The sequence below is a fragment of the Notamacropus eugenii genome, chromosome 5, assembly GCF_028372415.1.
Source record: "Notamacropus eugenii isolate mMacEug1 chromosome 5, mMacEug1.pri_v2, whole genome shotgun sequence".
NCBI classification, from domain to species: domain Eukaryota; kingdom Metazoa; phylum Chordata; class Mammalia; order Diprotodontia; family Macropodidae; genus Notamacropus; species Notamacropus eugenii.
In genome coordinates, this window is record NC_092876.1 from 123903446 (window position 1) to 123926071 (window position 22626).

The 22626-nt window shown below is 39.3% G+C and overlaps 1 protein-coding gene across 6 annotated transcripts in view; it reads left to right on the plus strand.

Moving 5' to 3' along the window:
• Positions 1-22626, plus strand: part of TENM4 (teneurin transmembrane protein 4) — a 1206236-nt gene that overhangs the window by 448960 nt on the left and 734650 nt on the right. For 2 of the 6 annotated variants that reach the window (XM_072610721.1, XM_072610722.1), the window contains exon 4: positions 11276-11375. The exons of the other annotated variants lie outside the window; for them this stretch is intronic. The gene's annotated coding sequence lies outside the window, so the exon portion shown is untranslated. The remainder of the gene's footprint in view (positions 1-11275; positions 11376-22626) is intronic. 6 annotated transcript variants of the gene reach the window in all.

Sequence of the window (22626 nt, forward strand, 5' to 3'; positions counted from 1 at the left end):
TGTAGCTTAGCCCTGTACCGTTTAGTATTTCTGTTACTGACTTGGATAAAGTTCGAGCTGAATGATAGCAACTGAAGAAGGGAAAGGGAACGAGCATTTTTAAGTACCTAACACACACCAGGCATTGTGCTGTGTTGTACATGACATTTTCAAGTTCATAAAGTGTTTTACAGTCATAGACCTCTGTGAGATGAATACTAGTTATTAGTTATAGTTATTTTTATATAATGCAGTTATTAGTTCCACGTTATCGATGAGGAAATTGAGTCTCACAGAAGTGAAATGACATGTCCATGGTCCTACAGCTTTTAAGTATCAGAGATAGAATTTGAACCCAGATCTCTGGATTCTCATTTGTAGTTGACACAAATTTGGTAGGGATAGCAAATATATCAGATGAGTGTGGCATAGTGAGAAAAGTTCTGGATTCAAATCCCACTTTCTGACACATACTAGCTTTGTAAACCTGGGCAAGTCACTTCACCCCACTGTGACCCACTTTTTCCCATGTGGAAAAGTGCATTGTAAACTTGAATGTACTAGAGAAATCTGAGTTAATATTGTGACTGAATCAAGTCCCCCAAAAGATCTTAATGGGTTAAAACAGTAAACAATAGACTGCACAAACATAAAATGGAGGAAACACACACACACACACACACACACACACACACACACACACACACACATACACACCCCCCACCTCTGGGGGGAAAATTTGAGTAGGAAGAATTTCCCAGTAGAGCTATTAGGCCATGGAATGAGCAGCCTAGGAGAATGTTCCAATCAAGGCTAAGATGATAACTTACTGTGGGCATTGTAGAGGGCACCCTCCTTAGTCTGTAAGTGGAAGCAGATAATCCTTGAAGTCTCTTAAAGTCTAAAGATTCCATGATTCTTTGAGGACAAGAGAGGGAAAGAAGGAAGGAAGGAAGGAAGGAAGGAAGGAAGGAAGGAAGGAAGGAAGGAAGGAAGGAAGGAAGGAAGGAAGGGAGGGAGGGAGGGAGGGAGGGAGGGAGGAAGGAAGGAAGGAAGGAAGGAAGGAAGGAAGGAAGGAAGGAAGGAAGGAAGGAAGGAAGGAAGGAAGGAAGGGAGGGAGGGAGGGAGAGAGGAAAGGAGGGAAAAATGAAGGGAAGGATAAAAGGGGAGAGGGAAAAAGGGGCAAGGCTCTGCAAGGAGGCCACTTGAAAACAAACATCAAATATTATTTAAAGAAAAATAAATGGCAATTTCCTGTACCCTCCAGAGTCTATCTTGCTATTTTTTTGTTGCTCCAGGGTTAATATGAGGAAATAGCATTCTTAAAAACCCATATTAACCTGTCTGCTGTTCTATGGGCTGTGACAGCTCCATTTTACATCTTAATGACTAACCATTTATTTCAAGAAAAAAAAAAATCCTCTCCTTTTGGCCCACACCACAAAACTAAGGAGGCTGAAAGTGTTGGCTCCAGAAACTGAGAATGAACTAGAAACACCAAGTTGGCTTCAGCAACAGCCTTTATTCTTTCTGTTTTTTAAATTCAGGAAAGCTTGTTTAGCTCCCAAACTAGAATCTTAGAATTTGAAAACTTAAGGAACCTTAAAGATCCCCTGGTGTAATCCCCTCATTTTAAAAATCTGGAAACAGAGGCCCAGGGAAGGGAAATGAGTTTTTCATAGGTCCCAGTTTTTAAATGGCAGACCTGAGACTGAAAGTTTTTCAACTCCTAATTAGGATTTCTTGGTAATAAAAGCTAATCTTTGTTTAGCATTTTAAGGTTTGTAACACACTTTGCTCTTTTAATCCTCATAACGATGCCGTGATTTAGATGCTGTTATTATCCCCATTTTAAAGATAAGGAAACTGAGGCTGAAAGAAATGACTTGAGCAGGGTCACAAGCTTGAGGCAGTATTCAGGTTTTCCTGCAGGATTTGGCCAGGTGCACATCTCCAGCCTCTATACCAAGTTACCTTCTACCACATGAACTTCTGTAAGCTTAAATGTACAGAAATGTGCATTCCTGCAAAAGGCTAGCACTAAATTCCAAATAAGGGTCTTTTAGCAGGAGCATGTGGGGCTTACTTAACATGTAGCCATGAAGCCTATGAACTTTACTTCATAAACACAAATGTGAAAAATAGGCACGAAATCAAAATGGGGATTGATTACTGGCCTGGCAGAGACATACGGACAGAGACACAGAGAGACAGAGACAGAGCGACAAGAAGGGAGAGAGAAAGAAAAGCCAGGTAGAAATCCCCTACACACACACACACACACACACAAACACACACAAACACACACACGGAAATTTTGCTTCTTAGACATTGTCTTACTTACATACCTGTTTCCACTTGCTTCCTGAGTATTTCTATTTTAATCAGGGTACATGTTAGGGGAAAAAAATTCCTTCTTGCTAGTATTTGTATTCCCTATTCCTAATTCCCACCTCACCTTTACCTAGGCTTGAAGGTAAAATGAGAGCTCTTATAGGTTAATAACCCAAATCTGACAGTCTTGGAAAGTGCCATTCCTTTTTAAGCAACAGGCAGATTTTGAATTGAGAAGGTCCTGTACTATCAGCAATCTAAAGCTGCCTCCTCAGTCCCATCATATGACCCATTGCTGCTTGTTTTGTATGGATGTAGTTGAGGTAGGATGGCACATTATCATGACCCTGTTCAATGAATACTTATGCTGTGAAGAGCTTCTTAAAAGCCAGGTATTAAAGTCCTGGTAAAATTAAGATAAATGGAATTTCCTAGACAAAGAAAATCCCAGCCTGTAGTTTGATTTGAACCCATTCAGAAGGAGGTTTGCTGAAATGCATTTTAGGGTGGTATTTAAATACCCACGCACACCCCCATTCTTGATATCCTATTTTGACACTGCCTGCTCATAGACTCCTACTCATCCTGGCTTGGATAACAGTGAATTTGTCTTTGCCAAGAACCACAGAACAATAGAAAGTCAGAGCTGGAAGGGACCTTCGAGCTTAGACTATTAGAGAACAAAACATATAATAGCTGGGAAGGACCTCAGAACATAGAATGTTAAAATTTTCTTTTGATCCAATCGAACCATTTCATTATTTTGGGAGGGGTGATCTCAGTGTGGAAATTTCTCCCGCTGATGCAGATTGAGAACTTGTCAATAATTTATTATCTTAAAAAGTTTCCTGTTAGCATTGAGATGTGCTTGCCCATAGTCACACAATCAATATGGGTCAGAGGCAGAATCTGAACCTAGGCCTTGTGATCCCAAGGCCAGACAGCCATCTATTATTCCAAGCTGCTTCTCCATTTAAGTATACATACATAAGCTGCTGGAGCTGAATAGGATCTTAGAGAGGCAATACCTACCTCCTGGTGACTTTGCACAGCCCTCCTTCACTTAAATCCAATTCACTTACATGTTGTGGCATCACCTACATGATATCATGGTCCTCTTTGAGAATGAAGAATAAACAACTTATGCTACACAAATGGGTGCCTGAGGCTCAATGGGGTGAGATCACTAGCCCAAATGCTAGGGAACATATTTTATTTTATTCATGGAGGAAGAAACTTCAGGAATCACCAAAAAGTAGTTGTTTTAAAGCTAGGAGAGGGGAAGGTGGGTTAGAGGTTGGCATTCTTTCACATTTCTGTTCGTGACAGTTTGGATCTCCTGTGCAAATAATATCACCTACTATTCCTTGATCGTAGGAGTAGGAATGATGCTTACCACTTGGCCTAAGCGTTTTCACTGTACTTTGAGTGCAGGCAACGGTTCCATGTGTCATGGTACTCTCTGAGAGACTTTCCTAGTACAGCAGAGCGGGAATGGGTATACGTTGTTGTTAAAGCAGCATAAAGAAAATGCACCAGCAGGGTATGGCTGGCACCAATCTTCCTGTTTTCCATTGTACCAAACGGTTGTGTATTGTTCAAGCTTTTAAGCCAAAAATAAATCATCATCAGATATTTGCTAATTATACTGTACTGAAGCCCCAAGCACTGTAAATTGCAGCCAGGAGAGATTTACATGGTCTCTATGCTTATTTCTCAGAATGCAAAGAGTCTCATCTAAAAGCCCAAGATAAGAATAAAGGAGGGAAAAAAGGACAAGAAATGAAAATTTAGTCGATAGGGCAATGGACTTAGAAGTCAGAAAGGCCTGGATTCAAATTCTGCCTCAGACACTTGCTGTGTTCCCTTAAGTCATTTAACTTTTCTGTGCCTCAGTTTCCTCCTATGTAAAATAAGGGGTTCGGACTTTGATCAACACCAGCCTATTTTGTGATTCTTCACATATCACAACATTATGATCCATTGCCTCATCTTCACGTCTTCACATTGATTGTCCCCGACGCTTGGATTGCTTTCTCTCCCCACTCCTGTCTCTTTGGCTTCCTTCAAGCCACAGCTCAAGTCCCACCTTTTCCAGTTCCCTGCTTCTTTCCCTACTAGTAACACCTTCCTTCTGAGATTACTTTTCATCCACTTTGCTCATATCTTGTATGCCACATAGTTGTTTACATACTGTCTCCCCTACTACAAAGGAGCTCTTCATGGGCAGTGGCAGGGATTTTTGCCTTTGCTAGTACTCTCAGCAAAATTCCTGGCAAATAGTAAATGCTTAATTATTGAGGCGTGCTTATTGACCAACCAATGAGCTCTCAGATCTGAAAACTACATACATACATGTGTGTGAATGTGTATGTGTATATATTTATATATGTATATGTGTATTATAAATGTACATATTTTTATATAGGTATATATTTCTGTGTACATATACATGTATGTGTATATATTTTAGCCAACAAATATGTGTGTATATATAAAACATATGTATATATATGTATGTGTGTGTTTTAGCCAAACAAAACAATATCAATACATTTATTCTACATTCCCTTCTAGAATCTCCTAGTCACATGGGCTCATTGCCTTTCATCTTCTTGTTGCTTTAAACATGGCAGCAGTAAGAGTCTCTTGACCTGTGACACAGTTCCTGTTATGGAAATGGGGAACCTATTTCAAGAGTAGGGAACAGTATGAATAAAAGTCCAGAGGTGGGATAGAGTAAGCACTTCAAAAGGAGCTATAAAGGATGATGATGTCAAACAGTTTCTCCCCAAACTTAGTCTCCTGTTTCGATGCATTGGTAGAGACATCAGTGATCCCTGTACCTGGGATGCCACTTTCTCTGCTGGGTCCCACATTTGTTACTCCATGTCCTTCCTCCAATTCCTTTGGAACACAGTCATTTCTGTAATATTTGCACTTCATACAAACCACCCTCTCCTTGCACCCCCATTCCCCAGTGGAATGTACACTCCTTGAGAGCAAGCAGGGTTTGGTTTTATCTTTTGGATGCCTGGCTAGCACAGTACCTGGAGCACAACAGAGGCTTCATAAATATTTGTAGAATCTAAAAAGAAAAGTGTAACTATGTTGGAAGTCAACGTGTCTGCTGCCCTTATTTGACTGACTCTCACATCCCTTCATGTATGTTTTTCTGTATCTCTTTGTATTCTTCTTGTCATTTTTTTTTCTATCGGCATACCCTCCCATGGGGCAGGGAGGTGGTACAGTGGATAGAGTGTCAGCCCTGGAATGGAGTTCAAATATAACCTCAGACACTTCCTAGCTGTGTCACCCTGGGAAAATTCCTTAACCCTGTTTGCCTCAGTTTCTTCATCTGTAAAATGGACTGGAGAAGGAAATGGCAAACTACTCCAGCATCTTTGCCAAAAAAAAAAATTCGAAATGGAATCATAAAGAGTTGCACACAATTGAAAAATGACTTAACAATAACAAAATTGTCTCATTAGATTGATAAGCCTTGCTTTATTCAACCTTTCCCCACTCATTGGATTTATGAGTTTTTCTCCATTACAAAATAGCTATGAATATCTTTACAGGTAGGTCCTTTTAAAAAAAATCATGTCTTTTGGACTTAGTCTCAGGAATGGGATCCTTGAGCCAAGGAGTGTGGTTGGCTTTGTGAGTGCCATTAGGTGTTATTGCTACATTAGCCTAGATGGATAGGATTTAGCAGCAATTAAGGCAGTGACCCTAAAGACCCAGAGATCACAGAAAATCTCAGAGCCATCAGAGTGACACATGTGTGAAGGCCAAGGAGCAAGCAAGGTGATTTCTTCCCCCACCCAGCCCACAATGCTCAGTTGGGAAGCCAAAGCAGTTTGGTTTTCACCTAGAGCACATTCCCTTCCCCCTTCCCTCAGCTTTGCACACACACACACACACACACACACACACTCCATTCCCTTCTTAAGAGTTGGCTGGGCATGTTGAATGACCTGGCTCCTCTAGGCTCAGTAGCTTCTCAGTCTTTTTCCTGCTTCCTCTCTAGTTCTGAATATTCATGTCATGATTTTCCAGAAAAAGCTAGATGGGAGTTGGAGACAGAACTTCTCCTCTGGGTTCCTCCCTCTACTTTCAGGTGCTGCCAATACAGAACCTACCCTAATAAGGAGACTTTCACCGGAGCTTTTTTTGGTGTTAATCAGGAGACCCCGGTTCTAACTCTGCCACTATGGAGCCAGGACAGGAAACTTTAGGGCAGGGGTAAATCACTTGTCTTTTCTCAGCTATAATGTTCTCATCTCTGTGCTCTGGCCACCTCGCAGGGTTTAATAAGGATTAGCTTATGAGAATGTTCCTCAAGCTCTTGGGAACCAGGAAAACCTATGACAAAAACTCGCATTTCTCTAATTCTCTAAGTTGTATAAAGGGCCTTTCAAGCCCACCCTGTGAGGCTTACTTATGACTTACTTCCTATGACTTACTTGCCTCACTGTCTTACCATGACTGCTGCTGCTACTTTTAAGAATGCTCGTTTCTACAGCGCTTTAGGGTTCACAAAGCATTTCCCTCAGTGGCCCAGAGAGGAGGCAGTGTGAGTATCATTCATTTTCTTTTACTCCAATGTGATTTTTAATCAAAGAAACTGAGGCTTCGAGAGCAGAAATTACTTTCTTAGGAAGTGTAGGGGTCACAGTTCAAACCCAGGTCTCCTCTGATGCTAAGTCCCACAGTGCTTCTGATATAATGAAAGATTGAAATACATACATACATACATACATTGATATAGATACATGAACTTGCTATATACATATACATGTATATATACATATACATGTAAGATACTGTTATTGAAATTTTTCAAGTGGTGAAGCATCCATCCAATTAATTTCATTTCTTCAAACATTTATTGTCCCCTATAAACAGGGTCCTGGACTGATACAAAAATGAGTAAGATAAAATTGGGCTCTTCCCTCACAGAACTTGCAGTATAATAGGAAGGCTAATCAGTTAACAAGCATTTATCAAGCACCTCATGTATACCAGACTAGTCACTAGAGACAGAAGTTAAATTTAAAAGGTCCTAGTCCTTAACGGGCTTATATTCTCTGGAGGTAATCTCCATGTACATAAATTAACATACATGGAATAAATATGAAGTGATGGAGAGGCAAGGAACAGGTAGCTGTGAGAATCGTGGAAGGCTTCATATGGGAATTAGGTTTGAACTGAGCTTGGGAGGAAACTAGGAATTCTAAGAGGCCAGGGTGAAGAGGGAGTGCATTGTAGGCATGGAAAATGGTTAATGCAAAGGCAGGGAGACAAGAATTAGAGTCTGCCATGTGTGAGGATGAGTAAGGAGATGAGGTTAGCTACACAGTAGAGGGGATGAAGGGAAATAATGTATGATGGCCTGGAAAGGTAGGTTGCTAAAGACTTTAAATACTAAGTAGAGGAGGGTATATTTGATCTTGGAAGAAATAAGGAGCCCCTGAAATTTATTGAACAGAGGAGTGACATGGTCAAACCTGTACTTAAGGAAAATTACTTTGACAGCTATGTGGAAGATTGATTCATTTCAAAACATGAATTCAAATAACCATAATACAAAATGCAATATGATAAGCTTATAAAACAGGAATGAAATCCCAAATAAAATCAGAGGAAGAAAAGTTCCCTTCTTCCTGGGATCAAGGGAAACTAAATAAAGAGTTGGTACTGATAGAAAATTGATAGAAGTCAAGAAATAGACATGGGGAAGGTGTTTCAGGAATAGAGAACAGTGTAAACAAAAGCGCAGTGGTAGGAAACTGAGGGATATCAGGTAGTCTAATTTGACTAGTGTAAGATGCATTAGAGAGAACAGTAAGAGATGAATTTGGACAGGATGACAGATTCAACAACCACCTCTGGATGGAAAGCGTTATTAGACTGTAACCACCTTGAAGTCAGCAACTTTGTTGTTTTTGACACCTTTCAATGCAGATTGATTCATGTAAAGCCCTGAATTCAAATAACCATAATACAAAATATAACATGATAAGCTGATAAAATCAAGACAAGAGCATTGGTCATTGGTCCGAGCAGTCACTTAACAAAGGATTTTTTTAAAATTGACATGATTGCAGAGTCTTAGAAAAGTGGTTCTAGAGAACCTTTGGAAAGAATTTCTTCTCAAATAGAGGGTCTCGGCTATTATCTGGTCATTTGTGCCTCCTTACCAGCATTTGACAAAACTCACTACTTCCTGTCGCTCTTCTTTCCCAGAAATATCTGGGTCAAAATATAAGGAAGGCTGCAACAGAGAAAAGCAGAGTTCACAGAAAGCTTCCATCTTTCCGAGAGTCTCGAAACTAGATACTGCCTATTTAGAAGCTTCAGATTTAGTTAGCTGAAAAGTGTGTGTGTGTGTGTGTGTGTGTGTGTGTGTGTGTGTGTGTGTGTGTGTGTGTGTAATTCCAGAGCTTAAGGAAACTGGACAATAATCTATCAGACAGCAAAGAGCTTGTGTTTTGGGAACCTTCTCACCCCTTTCCCCATTTTCTCCCTTAACTGCAGAAATCACCAGGCATGACTGGGCCCATCCTTAGATCACAAATTCTGTATGCAGATAACTTTAAGATAAGATTTCCAACTCTACAAAGAGGTCCATAGAAATGGAAGAAAACTTAGAAATCAGTTTAATTTTGCCCATTCATTTTACATATGAGGAAACTGGGGCACAGAGATGGAAAGTAATATGTCCAAGGTCATATTGCTAGACATAAGAGCATAAAAGAGATATAGATAAAGTTCTCTGGCAGATCTAGGAAGAGAAAGTGGGGGAAATTCCCACAGAATGTGTGGGAAAAGCCACTGAATTGGAGACCAGAGCTTTAGGTTCTAGTCTTAACCTCTGTCACTTAGTCATGGCAAGTCATTTCAAATTCTTCTGAGCCTCTATTTTCTCATGGATAAAATGGTAATAATAGTCACACTCACATGGCCCACCTAATTGGGAGGACTGAGAGGGGCAGAAGAGACAGAATCATTTGGTAAATTGTACCCCTGTAGAAATTTGAATAGGTCAGCTAGGTGACACAGTAAATAAGACACTGGTCTTAGAGTCAGGAAGGCTCATCTTTGAGAGTTCAAATTTGACCTCAGACACTTGTGTGACCCTGGGCAAGCCACTTAACCCTTGACAACAACAAAATAGACACTTGAACTTTCATCATTACTAGCCAAAGAGAATCCAGTCAGGTTTCCTAGAGAAAATAGCACATGCACTATGCTAAGCTTTTTCTAAAGATTTTTTTATTTGATCTTCACAACAACCTTGGGAGGCAGGTGCTGTTAGCATTTCCATTTTGTTGCTTTTCAGCCATTTCAGATGTGTTCTACTCTTGATGACCCCATTTAGGATTTTCTTATTAGAGACACTGGAATTTTCTTCTCCAGCTCATTTTACCGATGAGAAACTGAGGCAAACAACATTAAGTGATTTACTCAGGATTGCACAGCTAGTCAGTGTCTGAGGCTAGACTTGAACTCAGGAAGACTCATTTTCCTGATTCCAAGCAACTCTAAGAATTTAAGTTACAGAAAAATCTGATTGCTGCATCTCTGGAGCAAGTTTTCTTACTGGGAGATCCTTATACTACAACAATCTGAGACTTGGATCAATGTGTGCGTGTGTATAGACACATATATGTGTATGTGTGTATACACATATATGAACATATATCACATGTCTCCGTGTACATGTGCACATACACATTAAGCCATTAAAGCTTAAAACTACATGAAGACTTTTGGGACACACTGTGTGTCTATATTTATAGATTCATTTCAGTACCTCAGAAGATTTGTGATGTCATTCCCGTGGATATTCCCTTCCTGGGCACAGAACTGGAACCTTTCACAGCTTAGTGGATTGTCATCATGAGTTTCTTTGGCCAAAAAAAAATTATCTCCTGATGTCCAGCCTTCTGACAATGAGCCTCTCAGCACTTAACTAGGCTGGCCCTGTGACAGTAGGCACATAGTCCGTTGCCAGATTCTTACTTAAAGTCTTTCCAGCTTGGTAGGAGCTACCAGAGCTTAAATTCTGCTGGCAGAGACTCATAGAACCTAGGGTCAGCTCCAGCAGGGGACTTCAGCAAATGGATGTATGTGTATGCATGTGTGTGTGTGTGTGTGTGTGTGTGTGTGTATGTACTTCATTGTTTCTAAGATCCATGGGTTCAGCACAGTGATCAGATCCTCCACTGACACAGCTAGCAGTTCCTCCTCACTCCAGGAGATTGTTTCATTGTATTTGAGCCTATGTATATGAAATATAATGTAATGGGATATTGAGATATGGTATGGTGTATGATATGATGTAATATGATACATGTAAATTATGGATTTTAAATAGATGTTTTACATAAATCACTCTATTACCCCACTGTAAGCCAGGACTGACCTAATTCAGACTAGTCAGATAGTTTAAATTCAATATTGGAATAAAAAAGACTTAAGTCAGCCTTTCATGGAAATGATATACATCAAGAAAACAGCACTATTTGGGTTAGACGTGGGGCCTCTTCATTTCCATATAGAAAAGATGGTGAACAGAATATGATGACATGCATTGCAGCAGGATAGAGACCAAATCTAATGAAGCCCCATGTGTCAGATTCTTTTAAGCCTTTGGTTGACCAGATAGTTGAATTAACAGTTTTCATCTTAGTTGATTAGGCCTATTAAGTCTGGATGATTTCCAGTACCTTCTAAAGAAAAGCTAACTCATAGGTCAGGGCCCCAGGAAATGTTTCTCCTACTACAAGACCCATATAATGGCAATGCTTCCCATGTACTGAATACAGATTCTCATCCGCTTGCCGCTTTGGGACAGGTGACCAGTTGCCAAGCCGACTTTCAACATTCTAGGGGCTTGTTTGAAGCAAAATTCACACCCAGTATAACTGACTTCTCTTGTCTCTTTCAACAGGTAGACTGAAATTAGCATATGTCCAAATTAAAATTGCAAACTTCAAGGATTATTTGATGGACTATTCTTAGACCTTTTCCTGAAGATTTAGGAAAAAAAAGTGAGTTGATTTTTATTAAACTTCAGATAGTATTTGTGATTTAAATTTATGTTGTGGTTTAAAATTTTTAATACATTTTCTTAAACTTTTTCTCCTTTTTTCTGTTTGTTTGATTGGTAAAATACTTCCCAGGAAGAATAGGATGTATGCTGTTTTTCCCTACTGTATAGCAAGATCTGTTCTTGGATACTGTTAGAAAGTCATGATTTCACTGATGTAAAGTCTCTCTTAATTCATACATTGCAAGCTCTCTATGCCTTCTCATCCAGTGAGATTCTTATCCATATCTTTTGGCAAATCTTTCTTAGAGGATCTGCGCGAAGTGTTAGAGACCTTTCTCTGGTTCTTTTGATATCTTGGGGACAATGTGGTGTTCAGACTGTACTTCTCATTATCTTTAAATAACTACTTCAGCTATATCCTGAATCACAGTGTGTGGAGAGAAAGGGATCTCAGAAGGCATCTATTGTAACCTATCCCTGAACAGAAATCTCCAAAATGTCCCCAGAAAAATGACCATCCAGTCTTCGATGAAAGACCTCTGGGATAACATTTTAGAGAAATATAACTTTAAAAGAGCTTAAGACTGATAGCCTTCATGATAAATTGTGAGTCCAGAACCTGAAGATGAAACATATCACTTTCTCCTTACCAAAAAAGTAATGAACCTAAAGTGCAGAGAGACACGTTTTCAGACTTGGCTAATGTGGGAATTTGTTTTTGATGAAATATATGTCTATATATACACATATTTATATGTATGTATGTATAAGTATATGTGTATATATATGTGTGTGTATGTGGAGAGAGAGAGAGAGAGAGAGAGAAAGAGAGAGAGAGAGAGAGAGAGAGAGAGAGAGAGAGAGAGAGAGAGATGGAGAGACAGAGAGAGTTTTATTTTAGGAAGGTTTTTGGTTATTCAATTGTCAGAGAGGGCAGTAGGAGTGATGGATTGTAATTACATGTAAAAATTAACTAATTAAAATTTTAAAAGTCATCCAGGAACTTATTATCTCCCAAAGTAGCCCATTTCACTTTGCAATAGCTCTGTTTCTTAGGAAAGCTTTTTTTTAAAAAAACATGGAATACAGATCTCTCTGTGACCACCTATGCATCTAGTTCTGCCCTGGGACAAAGCAGAAGTCAAGTGAACCAGTTACTCCCTATGAAAAAATGGTAGGAAGAATCTGGTGTGACATGCTCTTTACCCATAGAGCCCAACATAGTCTCTATCACACAGTAGTTACTTAAGAAATGCTTTTTGATTGGTTGATTAATGAAGCCATACTTTACCTTCTAAATATTCATGTGCCAAGCCTTTCATACTTGTTTGAATATAGCCAGTTCAGGAATTGTGGTTTTCTTGCTTTCTAAATGGAGGAGGGGAGATGATGGCATAAGAGTAGAGGAATGAAAGAAGGCAAGTCATTGGTTTCAAAAGAAAACAAACAAAGTAGCATAACAGGGAGGAAAATTGCTTGGCAAGGACCAGAAATCAATATCAGATTCACTGGCTAATAGTTTGAAGACTTTAGCCACTTCCTTTTTTACATAATTGGGACAAGAGTTGCCATTCTGCAGTCTTACGGCCCCTCTCTGATTCTCCAGTATTTCAATGATCGATAACAAGTAGTTAGCAAACACAATTGTCAGTCTTTCACAAAGCCAGAATGCGGTTAATTCAGAGCTGGACAACTGAACTCATATATACATGAGGGTAGCTCGGTACCCAGTGACAACTTTGTCTTCATTTATCCTCACTTCTGTCCAATCCATTTGATGCTCCTACTCCCACACAAGTCATTCTTGGAAATAAACTGCAGTCTGCTACACCCATCATTTATCTTGGAGTTGCCAAATTCCATAAACTCTTTACATTTCTGAGCTGGTAGGGACCTTGGAGTCCGTTTACTCCAACCCTCTCGTCAGTGTAAGGATCTCTCCTCTAGCATCTCTGATGATTAGTTGTCCAGCCTCTGTTTCTACATCACCAGTAACAGGAAGCTCTTTACCTCCTGAGATAACCCTTCTGATGTTACATTATTTTCATCATTAAGAAATTCGTTGGTGTGTTGGGCCAAACTCTATCTCCCGGTGATCTCTCCCCATTGGTCCTAATTCTACCTTCAGAGAATACATAGTCTAAATCTGTTCCCTTTCCCCTTCAGACTTGCAAAGCCCTTCAGATTATAGTCACATGCTCACATACATGAATATATGTCTACATATACATAAATGTGGAGGAAGAGAGATCTGCACATCTCTCTGTCTTCGTATTTGCGTGTATCCTGGACTCAGAGTTGAGAAGACCTGGTTTTTGATTCCTGCTCCAATTATTTACTAGCTTTGTAACCCTGAGCAAGTCTCTTGACTTATGTCAGCCTCAGTTTCCCCATCTGCAAAGTGAGGATAACAATAGTACCTAATTCATGGGGCTGCTGGAAGGATCAATGAGATAAGTACTTTGCAAATTTCAAAGTTCTATTTAAATGTTAGCTAGTATTACTGTTACATTAGATGATCTCTAAATTCCTTTAAGGCTTTAGGTTTATTATCCTAGGTGGTCAGGACTGTGAGTAAGAGAATAAACAAAAGAAAATTATATTTAGAGATTAATATGAAAAAACATCTTCTAGTCCATGAGTACTTAACATTTGGCAGTCTAGGGAAGCCTATGGACCCTTTATGAGAATAATATTTGAAAATAATAGAAGGATAAGCTAAATTTCATCTGGAGGCTAGTGAAAATAAAGATGTTATTTTTTCCCATCCAAGTTCATGGACGCCCTGAAATCTATGCACAGGTGCCTTGTGGGTCCATGAACCCCAAGTTAAGGTAGAATATTGAAGCATTGTTGCAAATTCAACTCAATTGTCCACATCTTCTACATCTTTATTTCTGGATAGTTAGAATTAATGTCCATAATGATCATTCTCAGGTCCTGCCAAGTACAAAAACACCTTCTAATTTAACAAACATTATTAAGCACCTACTGTATTCAGAATACTGTACTAAAGACTAGGGAAGACACAAGGTTCACATGATGCCAACTTTTCTCTCAAAGAGATGTAGTCTAGAAAAAGAATATATATGCGTACATATCTAAAATAAAAAATAATATTCCCTGAGGTCATCAGAAAAGGACAAACCAAGTTGTATGAAAAGTTCTAAGGGAAAGGTGGCAGGTCCTAGGGGAGCACCTCCTATGGAGAAGGGGCTCCCTATGCCTCTTTATCACCATTACCAAGTGCCCCCTTTGGTCATAAGCCCAAAAGAGTAAACCCCAGCATCATTCCCCAGTCCACTGACTTTGCATCTGACCCAGCTCCCATAGCCATCATTGAGGAGAGCAACCACCATCCCGACTCGTATTCATCCTTTGTTTGCCAAAGAAGACCATGCCATCAGAGAAATGATGGCATGACTTGCACTTGACTTTGTTTTGAGTGAAGGAGAGCATCCCCACTGCCTCCAACACTAATGATACCCAGCTGACCCCAATGGAACAGAAAAGTCAGCCTACCTGCAGAAGCAAGGCAGGGAGAGATAAGAGGCAGCATGTACCAGGTAGATTGAACCACTAAAGCTATCTCATCTCCCTCCTTCCCTGAGACTCTAACAGGGATAGCCTAGCACCCTCTGCCCCAATACTCTGGGAAGAGCAATGGCTCAAAGACCACCAATCCTGCTTCTAGTCTCTCCCCCACAGTCATCATCTAGACATCAACCCCATGGAGAAGGGGCCCACCATCCCTGCTACTACCATCACCGACTGCCATCTACAGGCAAAGTCCCAGAGCCCCAGGAAAGCATCAAAGTCCCTCCATACAATCTGCATCCAAGAAATCATCAAGAGAAGCAGCTCTTAAGGATATACAGCCTGGCAATGGTCTCTGCTAGTAATGAAGCCCTTGCCTCCTCAGCAGCCACAGCTACTGAAGACAGAAGACAAACTCTCACCATCCAAGTCCTTGGTGCCATTAAATGGTTTAAGAGATGTGGTTTCCCTCCATGGAAAAGAAAATGCATTGCCCTCTGCCTTGGGGCTATACTCTAAGGACCACTGGGCTTTTCCACATGATTTTCAGCTAAAATTTCCTGTATGGGTTGTCTTCCCCTATTAGAATGTGAGCTCCCTGAAAACCCACTGTCTCACCTTGGAATTGTTGTTTAGCATGTGACTTTGCACAAAATGAGCATTTAATAAACACTTTTTCATTTATTCATTTGTTCTAAATCATCTAGAAAATATTTAATTTTATTTAATAGAGTTTTAATTATATTATAGATTCATGCCTGTTCTTTGTAAATTTAGATGTGCATGCACATGAACATACACACACACACACACACATTCAGTACTCTGAGTTAATCTGTGTTCAGTGAAACTGAACTTTTGATTCTCTTCCAATTTAGGTAAAACATTCTGAGACTAATCTCTGCATTTATCTGGATTTCTGTCAATGTGACTTTATATATGAGGTAACTAAGTGGTACAATGGATAAAGCCCCAGACCTGATGAATCCGGAAGACCTCAGATACTTCCCATCTCTGTTATCCTAGACAAGTCTCTTAAGCCTTGGTTTCCTCATCTGCAAAATGGGATTAATAATAGTACCTACCTCCCAGAGTTGTTGTCAGGGTCAAATGAGATATTTGTTAAAAAAAAAAAAAAAGTACTTAACATAGTACCTAGCATGTAGAAAGCACAGTATAAATGTCAGCTATGGAGATGATGACGATGATGATGATATGTATGTGTATGTATGGCTCTACATATGAGGCTGAAATTTGTGTCTGTATCAGGGTAGAGGGCAGTTAGGGTTGATGATGTGAATAGACATATGTTTGGACAGATGGACCAGTGCATTCCAATAAGACTTGGCAAGTTTTCAAGTGTAAAAAGGTTTGAAATAAGCCCGAATCCCTTAAGTGAGTCTCTTAAGGTAGAGGCAAGGCAGCTCTCTCTCCACCTCTAAACTCCTCCAAATGGTGGCGTATATAGAGGGCACCAGATAAATGTTTGTTGTTGACTATGTCTCATATATAAGTGCCTGAGTTAAACCAATGCAGCTACTGCCAGGCCTTCAAGCCAATTCAAAGTCATTAACCCCCTACTATGTACAAGACACTGTGTTAATAGAGGATATAATAAAAAAATTAAATAGCCTCTCTCTTCAAGGAGATTACATTCTATTTAACTTATTTACCACCCAATACAAAAGACAATCTTTCTACTATCAGACAAAGGTTGATGAAATGGGAATGGGATATCCTCTATGAGTTGTGTTCAGACAATGCTCAAAAAAGTTAGATGTTGATCCAAAATTACCTTGAGTCATTTTGGAATTTTGAAATCATGGAATCATAGCATTTGAGGGATCTCAAAGGATCATTTATTCCAACCCCAACTTAAACAATGAGAGAAGTGGTCATCTAGTCTTTGCTTTTACCAGTGTGATATCTCTTGCATATAGTCCCCTTTTCTTCTCCTATACTGTCATCATCCTGAGGCAAGCCTTCGTCACCTCCTGTCTGGATCATTATGATAGCTTGCCAGTTGGTGTCCCTATCTCAAGTCTCTGCTCGTTCCAGTTCATCTTCCTCTCAGCTATCAGAATGATCTTGCTAAAGCACAGATCAGGCCATATAACCACTCCCTTCAATCAATAAACTCCAGTGCTTTCTTGTCACCTCCAAGATCAAACATAAAATTTCTGATATTAAAAACTCCTCAAAAATCATCCCCTCCCATCCATGCCAGTCTTCTTGCACCTTATAATTCTCCCCCACATGCTCTTTGATCCAATGACACTGGCCTCGTTGGCATTCCTCAAAAAATATAGTCCATCTCTTGACTCCAGAAATTTTCATTGACTGTCCTCTTGTTTAGAATCCTTCCCCTTCATCTCTGCCTGCTGGTTTTCCTGGTTACTTCAAGTATCAGCTAAAATACCACCTTCTCGGTTCCCCTTAATGCTACTGCCTTCCTTTTGTTGATTACTTCCAATTCATACCATATTAGCCTGTTTCCACGTGGTTGTTTGCATGTTGTCTCCTCCCTTAGATTATGAAATTCATGGGAACGGGGACAATTTTTTTACTTTCTTTGTATCTGCAGCACTTTGCACAATGTTTGGCTCACAATAGATGCTTCATAAATGTGTATTTACTCTCTAGTAAACTCATTGTTCTTTGAGATAACTCCATTAGAGTTTTTAATTGACTTTTTGTAAAGACAGAAGACACTGGTACTTTTTCTGTCTTTAACTGCTTTCTGGTATGTACCTGGTAATATGATCTCTGAGTCAAGGTATGTGGTCCATGTAATCACTGCTCTTGTGTGCTTATCAATTGAAACCCAGAAGCTTTCCCATAATCCCTCTCCTGTAGACTGTTTTTGTCATCTTTGCTAAGGTATGAGATAAAACCTCAGAGTTGTTTTAATTTACATGCTTCTTATTATGATGATTTGGACTTGTATTTTTATGTGGTCATTTATAGTTTATGGTTTTTTGAAGGCTATTCATGTCTTCTGCTCATGTATATAGGTGTGTCAATTCCCAAAAGTTTTGCACATCAAACTTTTATATTTGATATAAATATTTTTCTTACTCTAATATTTCTCTTCTGAGTCTGTCTTCAGTGAGTTTTCCTGGAAAAATCTTTTAAATTTTGTGTAGTCAAAATTGTCTGTTTTCTCTTGTATGATCTCCTTTCCTTTGTCCAATTAAGAATTCTTCCTCTTGCTGTAGTTGCAGAAGGTATCTGATCTCTTTCTCTTGCAATTTTTCTTTTCCATTTATGACAAGATTTCATGTGAGTTATTAGACCAGTAGATCAGGAAAATGTTGTAACTGTAGTATACCTAGATTTCAACAAAGTATTTGGAAAAGTCTCTCCTGTTATCTTGGTGGACAAGATTCAGAGATGTGGCCTAGATACAGCACACTGAGAAGGAACTGGAACTGTTTGGATAGCAAGACCCCAAAGGTAGTCATGGATGGCTCAATGTCAACTTGGAAAGAGGTTACTAATGGAGTAGTCTGGGGATCTCTATTTGTCCTAGCGCTCTTTAGAATGCTTATCGGTGACTGGAGAAAGGAATATGTGGCACTTTCATCATCAGATTTGTGGATAAAAACACATAGCTAGAGAGAATAGCAAATTCACTGGACAAGCGATTCAGAATCCAAAAAGATTTGGGCAGGCTAGAACCTTGGTAAGATCCATTACTCTCATTAAAAAAACAACTTTCCAATTAAAAAATTATGGGAGATATGAACAAATACCAGCTTATTTGAACTTCAATTAGGAATTTTAGTGGACTGCAAACTAGATAGTCCTCAACAGTGTGACCTGGAAACCAAAAGAGCTAATGCCATCTTATACTGCATTGAGAATTGTTATGAGGGGGTGAGAAAGGCGACAGCCCCTCTCCACTCTGCCCTTTCAGACCACTTCTGAAGCATTCTGCTCACTTCTGGGGGCTTCATTTTAGTAGGGACGATGGTAAGCTTGGAGTGTTTCAAGAAGACAGTTACCAAGATGGTGACAGGCCTTGAGATAATGAAGGATGGAAGAAAGAAAAGAAGGAAGGATGGATGCAAGAAAGGAAGGAAAGAAAGAAGACAGGAAGGAAGGAAAATAAGCATTGTTAAGTGCTTTCTTTGTGCCAAGCACTGTATAAACATCAAAAGAGAGATCCTTGTACCCAAGGAGCTCAGATTCTAATAGGAAAAGATAATAGACTATATATGTATAATACACACATATGTGTGTACAGCACATATACATACGCATATACATAAATGTGTGTACTGTATATATGTGTGTATACATACACACTGCTTTACATATATATATATGTCTATTATATAAGCAGTGGGAAAGGAAGTTTTGAAACTGGGGAATGAGTAACAGAGATGATGAGTTGATATAGATATTGATATAGTTGATACAGATATTAGTCCATTGACATACCCATTCCATAGTCATGGTACTACTGATTTAATCACTGAAGTAAGAGCAAGAAGTCAGTAGAAGGGGCGAGAGGGTCCAAGTACTATGTCAGGCAGATGGTAAGATGGCTCATATGGGGAGCTAGATGAAATATGAAGGCATCTTGATCTAGCTATAAATATAATAACTAACTGTAAATATAATAGATTACAGCATGCTTATTATGAGCCGGCTTGCACACATTCAATCACCACTCAAGTGGTCTGGGCTTGAGTATGGGAGCTCCAAAGAGTAGTTCCCAGGGACTAGAGGCATCAACTTGGGAAGTCCAGGGGCAGCCTTCTAGGCCTGCTATGAGAGGGTGCTAGTCAGTAGCCATAGGCAGATGATAAAATGGCCTAGGTAAATGATTGGATGGCTGGATGGAATATAAAGATAAGTTAAAGAAAATGAGGATATTAGAGATAGAAAGGAATGTGATCTCAAAGGGGGACATGACAAATTAAGATTAATAGTAAGAACAGAAGTCAGATTTAGGTTCAATGTATGAGGTGGGGGGAAAAAAATACCTTACCAATAATTGGAGTTATATAAAAAATTGGGCTGCGTTGGGAAGTAATGTTCTCCTCTACACCCCTCCCCACACACTCGTAAATGCTTATTGAATTTCATTATACTGGAAGTTAATGTGGAAGAATGGCATTTAGAGATATGCTTACTAGTAATCTCCTTGTGGGTAGGGATGGTTTGTCTTTTCATCCTTCACTCTCAGACCATGCCTGAAACAGCAGGCAGCTAATAACTACTTAGTAAATTGAATTAAATTGAAATCTTGAAGCAAATTCCAAATGAACTCTTGACAGGTATGTTGTAGAGGGAATTCTCTCTCATTTACAAATTGGATTAGATGGCCACTCACATTCCTTTCAACTCTGAGATTCTTTAATTTATTCTGCTTGACTCAAAAGGGAAGAAGAGTTTTCATCCTACTACACAAATCTCCAATAAAATTTCCTTTTAGAAATCATGCTGGTATTCTGAACAGAACAGTAACATAAACTTCATTGACAGAAGCCCTGTAGGTTAGAACAGGTGACAGTTCCCAGATGCTGGGATTCTGTGAGGGGAAGCCCACTGGATCCTGAGGCAAGCCATCCCACTTTGGGAGTCCTTGTCCTTCAGGGTCTTGATCAAGCTTTTCTTGTCTGGAGTAGAAGAAATGATCCATCAAACATTTGCAGGTATTGGAAGGTGTTTGTAATGCTTGTAATGGTGAAGACTTGCCATTTAACTCCTGGAAAGCCTTATTTGACTTAAGAGATAGATTGTGTCAAGTACTGAGTCAGGCCTTTAATCTTCAGTACAGTGATTGACCATAAGTAATTAGGAATTGTTGTCTTGCATGCAGATTGCTTGGGCTGCTGATGCTGTTGGAGACTTGGAACGGAAATTAGTTGTGGATACAGATCTGTAAAGAAGACCTTGTACCACTCTGAACAATTCCGTTGGTTAGCTACTTAACAGCTCTGCTGATTAATTAACTGGATATGGCAGGCAGCATTAAATTAGGGGAAATATGCTGTATTTGGAGTCAGGAAATGTTGGTTCAAATTGTGCCTGACATTCGTTAGTTGTATGACCTTGGGCAAGTCTCTTTGCCTTTCTAAGAGTAGGTTTCCAAAGCTATAAAAATGCGGACAATCACACTTGAAAAATGTACAGCCCAGTTGTGAGAAAAGTGCTTTGTAAACGCTAAAGTATGATAGAAAATACAACCTCTTATGAAGAACGTGGATGATCTCAACCAAACACATTAGTAATAAAATATTCTGTGATATGATCTCCAGGCACATAGAAAAGCATATATGTATTTTTCTATGGAGAGGAAAGTCTTTCTTCTTTCTTTCTCTTTCTTTCTTTCTTTCTTTCCTTCTTTCTTTCTTTCCATTTCTTTCTTCCTTTCCTTGTTTCTTTCTCTCTCTCTGTATGTATAAATATATACACATATATGTGCATATATATTCTATTTATATATGTACATATATGTATGTATATACTTATGTATCCTTTTTTAACTGGACCTGTGATTTCATCAGTGTGGGATGCTCCCAGTGAGGAACTTTGTCTCCCAGTAACAGATAATTGTCTTTGTAACTCACTACCTTAGACCTGAGAATGAAAGGTGAAATGACTTGTCCAAAATTACAAGTCCCTTCCCTTCTCAATGATCAGATCTATCCAATAAAGATAAAAGATTAGATGATCTGTAAAGTCCCCTCCCACTCTAACATGCAGAGATGCTCCTAAGAGGAGGCAGCCCAATGTACAGGAAAGTGTGTTGGACTTGGGGTGGACAGAGACCTGGGTTCAAGTCCCACTTCAGACAGTTTCTTGATGTGCAAACCATCAACAAATCACTGAATATTTCTGATCCCAGTTTGGACTTCTTCTGTGTGGTTTCAAAATGGAAGTTCCAGATAATAATGCTCCACCAATCCATATGGATTCTCTTGGCCTTGGTTCAGTATATGTATAGAATAAACTCTTCATCTGTTCTGTCTTATTCGCATGGATGCTTGCCATATATCTGTATGTCAACAATTTGTCTTCCTTTAGCATAGATCAGGCTTCTTAGACTGGGATTTTTAAATGTATTTATATTTTATATTTTGGTAACTTTCAATATAACTGGTTCCTTTCCTAATTCTGTGCATTTATTTTATACATTTAAAAACATCATTCTGAAAAGGGGTCATTAGGTTTCACCAGACTGCCAAAAGGGTCCCATGATGCACACAAAATTTAAGAACCCTTGGTCTAAATGGTCATTCCAGCTTGTTTTAATGGAAAGAGTACTGATATTAGAAATGAGAGGCATTAGTTTTGAAAGCAGACTCTGACATTACTAGCTATATAACTTTGGAGAACTCTCATAGCTTCTCTGAACCTCAGTTTCCCTGGGGATAATAACACTCATACTACCTAACTTAGCTGAGTTGCAGTAAAGAAAGTGCTCTGTAAGCATTAAACTTGAGCTATCATTATTGTATTTCAATTCAATACCTATGAAATATATAAAGCCACTTGAGGTATCCTGGTGGTATGGAAGGCTGCTGGACTGAGAGTGAGGAGGGACCTAGGTTCAGGTCTTATCCTCACAGATGCGTAGAGACAGAACTAGAAAAGATGTTGGGGACCATCAATCCAACCTCACTCATTTTGCAGTTGAAGATCCTGAGATCCAGGGATCAGCTAGTGACTATCCAAATGACAGTAGGCAAATCTCT